Genomic DNA, 6,472 nt, shown 5'->3' on the forward strand with positions numbered 1-6,472 from the left:
AGCTATCTAAGGATGGTACTATAGAACGCCACCTCAAGGTAGGCCTAGTGGCGCCATCTCTTGGTCAGGCCGGAAACTTATCAATCCACCCTCGTATTTTGCTGAAAATTGACCTTGCTTGGTAGAAATTTAATGTTTTTGGTTGAAAATGTATCATTTTTGGTCAAAAATGCAATTGTTTGGTTGAAATATCAACTGTACATCTTCTCGGGTTTAAAAGTCCATTATTTCACTAAAAGTTGAACTACTTTGCAAAAGAAATACGCTTTTTTTAACAACATTTCATAATTGTGGTTGAAAATTTAACTATTTAGTTAAAAGTTTAACTGTTTGATTGCAAACTCATATTTTTCGCTTAAAAATTTCAACCTTTTGTAGATAATTCGTATTTTTTACTTCAAAATTAAATAATTTCGTTGAAAATTCATGTATTTTGTTCAAAAGTTGTCTTTTTTTTGTAGATAATTAATTTTCTTGGTCTCAAATTCATCCTATTGATTTTCAGTTTAACAACTTTGTTGATAATTAATTTTTTGTGTTAAAAATTATTTTTGTTTATCTGAAATTGTAACTATTCTAGGATTGATTAAAAATTAATCGCTTTTATGTGGAAATTGAACTATTCCATTTTTGGTTGAAACTTTATCCTGCTCATTGTATAAGTTAGAACACCAATTATTTGATAGAAAATAAATTCATTTTGTTAAAAAGTAAACTTTTGTGTTGAAAATTGATATATTTGGTTAATTAGATTTTTTCCTAACATTAAAAAAACTGCAGAATAAAAAAATTGCCTTAAAATCGTCCTGATTATTTTTTTAGAATTTCAAAATCTTTTAAAATACTCACTTAAACTTAATTTTTCAAAATAAAAAATCATTTTCAATTTTCTTAGCAATCACAACCGTTTTTGTTATTCTTTTTAAATATTTTACAATTCTCAAAAAGCTTGATTTTTTTTTTAATTTGCAAAAATCTACATCGTCTTTCAAATTATTTGAAATAATTTTAAGTTTTAAATTAATTTTGAATCTTTTTTGAAATGAAAATTGTAGCGTTCAAAGTTAAAATTTACCTCATTACAATTTTAACAATTCAAGGTTTTCTATTTTGAACCACATTCTGTTCAAATTTGTATAGTTTTTAATAGTTGTTTATAATGAATTGTTTTAAATGAACGGTCAAATATTGCTCATAATAAACGAAATTTTTTTTTTTAATCAAAAAATTTCAAATTGAATGGGTTAAAAATAAAAAATTTTTAGACTGAAATAATATTTGAAGTCATCATTGAAAATAATTTTAAAAACTAATATCTATTAATTCTTTAATTTCCAGCGGATTCAGAATCATCTTTTAAAATAAATTATTTTTCCATTCTTAACACCTTAAATTCAATTTAAACAATTTTATTTAAAAAATTCTTCAATTAAAAAAAATCATAATCGAAAACAAATAAACTAATTTTCTATCAAATAATTCGTGTTTTAACTAATTCAATGTACCCGATAAAATTTCAATCAAAAATAGAATAGTTCAAATTCCAGATAAAAACTGTGATAAAGAATTGAATTGAACAAGAAAAGAAAACGAATTTTCAACAAAATTGTTAAATTTTCAAGGGAGAATGTGAATTTTTGACCAAGAAGATTAATGTTTTTTATAAAAAAAAAGATTTTTCAACTGAACCAATATATACGATTAATTTTTAGTCGATGATATAATAGTTACATTTTCAGATAAAGATAAATAATTTTTAACAGGAAAAATGAATTTTCAACAAAGTTGTTAATTTGTCAACCAATAAGATGAATTTTCGACCAAGAAAATTAATGATCTACAAAAAAGACAAATTTTAAACAAAATACATGAATTTTCGACGAAATTATTTAATTTTAAAGTCAAAAAGACCAATTATCTTCAAAAAGTTGAATTTTTGAAGCGAAAAATATGAGCTTTCTATCAAAGAGTTGAACACACGGATGTCGAATTGAATGCTACTGCGCAACACTATCCGCGCTGATTTGCGCCTTTTGAGCGTTGTGAATTCAAAATTAACGCGATACCTCCTATAGTAATGGCAGAGATAAGGTGGGAGATGGCCGATCCCATGTATTTAATTACGAACGATTTTCGTCAGCGTCACCTATTACTTGAGGCTTTTGCGAACTAAAATAAAGCGCCCCCAATTACTCAGGCCAGTTTACGAACTGCAATAGATGATAGACGGTTCTACTTGAGCGGTCAAACAGGGCGGCATTCATTGTTTTTGTTGGTAGAAAATTTATCTTCTCGGTTAAAAAATCATCTTTTTCATTAAAAATTTAATTCCTTCTCGAAATTTGTTGATTTTGAATTGAAAGTTTAACTATTTTAATTATTGTACAAAATTGATCTTTTCAGTAACAAATTCATCTATTTGGTTGACAGTTTTTAAATTTTTGCTTTTAAGTTTGTATTATTCATCAGAAAATTAATTTTCTGGGTTAAAAATTCTTCTTTTTATTGAAAATTAAACTTTTTTTTAAATCCGTTGTTTTTAGGTTGAAAATTGAGCTGTTTAATTTGTCTTTTTAATGCTTGAAAATTAATCTTAGTATAAAATGAATTTTTTGTGTTACAAATTTAAGTTTTTTTAAAAAAATATTTGCTATATTTTCGGAAATGCATATTTTTTAATCATTCAGAATCTTCTAAAATTTCTAAATGTCTGAAACGAAAGCGAATTTTTCTTAAAATTTAAAAAAATATTTAAGGAATTAAAAAACTTGTCTTAAATATTCCAATTTTTTTCGCGGAATTTCTAGAAATGTTTACAATAAATTTTATCAAAAAATTAATATAAAAAAATCCTTTGAAATTTTCGTATTAATCTTAAGAATATTGTTTCATTCTCTTGAAACCTTTTAAAGTTTAAAAAAAAAGTTTCTAAGCATGTAATTCAAAATCTTTCAAAACCGATTTTTTTCAATAATTTGTTTGAAGTTTTTTTTTTTAAGTGAAATTGGAAAAATTGATTAAAGTACAATTCAGTCCAAAGGCTAATTATAACTTTTGTGTTACGAAAGGTATGAATGTTGATTTAGAACACAAATGAGACATAACGTAAGTTAATTATTTCTTTTACACAAAATCTGGAAAACTTCGCTGGATCATTGCATTTTTTAAATGTTGTGGAAAAAGTGCAAAAATCATGTAATCTTGAAAATAATGACAGAGTTTTTCTATTGGAAAGATACTTTTTTTATAGAGTATTTAACTATTTCTTGGAAATTGGTCGTTTTATAAATATTTTATAAATATTAGGAAATCTTTTAAACTTCTATAATATTTTGAATCACTTCGAGACCCACATTTTTCTTACAACTTTCACGTCCTAAATAATAAAAAAATTGCTGAAGATATTATGGATTCTTTCTCAGCATTTTTAGAAATTTTTTAAAATTGTCTCTGACGATTTCTTTTTAAAAACAAGAAATCCTTTCAAATTTTTGTATGAATATGATTTTAGTGGATGTTTTCAGTTTGTTATTTGCTGATATGTTTTCTTAAGTTTCCTAAAAAAATGTAACATTTTTCTTATTTTTAAAGTTTATTTGAAGAGACTACTTAAAGAGAATGCAAAATTTTCAAAGAAAACTGTAAAAATTATCAAAAATTAATTTTGTGAGAATATGCTACGACTAAATATGCTTTATCGCGATTTGATGTAATATTTAATTTGATATAATATGATGTAAAAATGGAAATATTTTTTAATTCGTTGTTTTTTGGTAGACAATAAAGCTTTTCTTTATTGAAAATTAAAATATTTGGTTAAAAATTAATTTTTTCATTTACAATTTTTGATTGAAAATTGAAGTATTCAACAAGTAAAATTTTGTAGTTCAAACTTTAATTATTCTATTTATTTTGCATTGGTTCAAAATTAATCTTCATAGTTGAGAATCCTTTTTTTATAGAATATTTATTCCTCAACGCCCAAATTTGTCTTAAAATTTTTACATCTTAAAAAATTAAAAAAAATTCTGAAGATATTTTAAATTCTTTCTCAGCATTTTTATAAATCTTTTAAAATGTTCTGTAACAATTTATTTTAAAAAACAAAAATTCCTTTTAAATTTTCATATGAATCTGAAGAATATTCTTTCATTATCTTTCAAAATTGTCAAAATCTTTTTAATTTGTTTGAAAACCTGACTGATTACATTCTGCATGAATATTATTTTAGTGGATGTTTTCCGTTTGTTATTGTTGTGAGGCCGATAAATGTTGAGCCAAATATCAGAATTTTTAAAGGTTTTAAAAAATGAAAAATTTTTGGGTTAAGATTCCGGGGAAAGTTTTTATTTTTTTCAATTAAAAAAAAGTAATTTTTAAAGAAAATTTAAAAATAGTTTGAAAATATTTCAAACATATAAAAATGCGTCGACTCAAGAATCCGGTGATTTTGTTTTGAATTTGAATTGTTATGAATTCGAGTTTGTTTTGAATTCGCCCAATTTGTTGAAATGATATTGGTAAGGGCGAAGGGGAATCTTCAATTCTTGCAGATTCTTAGAACCTCCAGTTCGCAGAACCGGCGGAGAGTTTCCGGGAAATGTATTTGACTGTCAAGCAAATGCAATATAAATAGATGAGTAGCTCTTTCAAACTGCATACTTTTCAAATTTCCTAATTTATTATATGTACTAATAACCGAGTTATTAGATTCAGCCTTTAAAAATAGAAAAAGAAAAAACTTTTTAAAAATCTGGGCTATTAATTTCAGCTTCAGTTTAGAGTAAAAAAATTATGATTTTTTTTTGCAATTACAATCATTTTAAATACAAAATAAAAATTTGGAATAATTATTTCCTTGTTACAAAGGTAAAACCACATTCCAAGTTTTGACAAGAAGCAATCACGGCTTCTCTGTTTCTTTTTAAAGTTATATAAATATAATTTTCGTAAGATTTCGGAGATATTTCAAAAAAAATTTTGTAGGTTTCACATATGCTGAAAAAATGCAGAAAATTGTTATCCTTTTTTTTTATTTTGCAGGATACACCAAATATTAGGAAAAATTAGTCAGCTTAAAAGATCTTAGGACTTTTAGAAGATTTGAAGAAATAATTTTTCAAATAATTTTTTGAAAAACTATTCATGTTTTTAAATATTGTTAATCTCTTCAAAAATTCTGAAATTCCTAAGTAATTTTTGTAATAAAAAATTTCTTTTTTACAATGACCTTCAAAACTTAGAGATTTGTAGAAACTTCCAGAGGAATCTTACCAAAAAATTTGATCCTTCCAAAATTCTTAAATAGCTCCTAACATTTTTTTCAAAATACTCAACATTTTATAAAATTTTTAAAAATTGTTTCAAAAATTTATAGAAAATTTTGAATTGTCTAAAAAATTTCAAATTTTAAATTACTTTAACACCTTTACAAAACTACCACACCTTCGAAATATCTTTTCACATCATTCAGTTTTCCAAAAAAAATCTTTTAATTGTCCTAAACTCTTCTATATTTTAGGATAATGTTTAGAAACATTTGGAAAACATTTGATCATGAAATGAAATTACTTAATTGAAAATTTCCATTTACAAAATTGATGTTGCGGTAAACTCGTAATTCTTAGAAATTGAAAAAATCAACTGCAAGAATATAAACAAACATATATATCTTATTTTTTCATATCTAATATCTATAAGTTTAAATATCTATAAGTTTAAAATTCCTTGACATCTTTTAAAATATCCTTAAATATTTAAAATATTTTGAAATCTTTTGAAATCTCTTGAAATTTTTTAAAGTTCTTGAAAAAATATTTAAATTAAAAAAATATCATGTAATATATCAAATCCTTTAAAATCTCATATTAAATTACTATTATCAATTGAAAATTCCTTGGAATATTTTTAAATTCTCTCAAATTCTTCAAATCCTTTTAAATCTTTTGAAATACCTAGAACTTTTTTTTTGAGATTTCTAAAGTACTTTTGAATTTTTTTAAATAACCATTCTAAAAATTTTTTATTTGTTCGAAATTTCTTTAAATTATAAAAAAATTCAAGATTCCTATACATCTTTTAAAATATTCTCAAACATTTAAATTCCTTAAAAATCTTTTGAAATCTCTTGAAATTTTGTAAAACTTCAGATTGAAATTTAAAAAAAGAAAAAAGTTCGGAAACGTTAAATATTGAAATTTTTGTAGATTAGAGTTTTGAAAATGGGACCAATAAAACTTCAAAGCTTTTGAAATCTAATTTTCAAACATTTTCAACTATTCAATAAGAATAATTTTCAACTCGATGAGATTCAAGTCTTCAAATTTTGAATTGTAAACGAGAAAGTTTATTTATAAAAAATTAATAATCATGAATTAATTGAAAGCGCTCAAAATTTAAAGGCATGTTTTTCAATTGGGCAATCTCTGAATGAAATTATTTCAGACTGAAATTTAGAAAACAGAAAAATTTC

This window comes from Belonocnema kinseyi, chromosome 4, assembly GCF_010883055.1.
Source record: "Belonocnema kinseyi isolate 2016_QV_RU_SX_M_011 chromosome 4, B_treatae_v1, whole genome shotgun sequence".
In the NCBI taxonomy this organism is placed as follows: Eukaryota; Metazoa; Arthropoda; class Insecta; order Hymenoptera; family Cynipidae; genus Belonocnema; species Belonocnema kinseyi.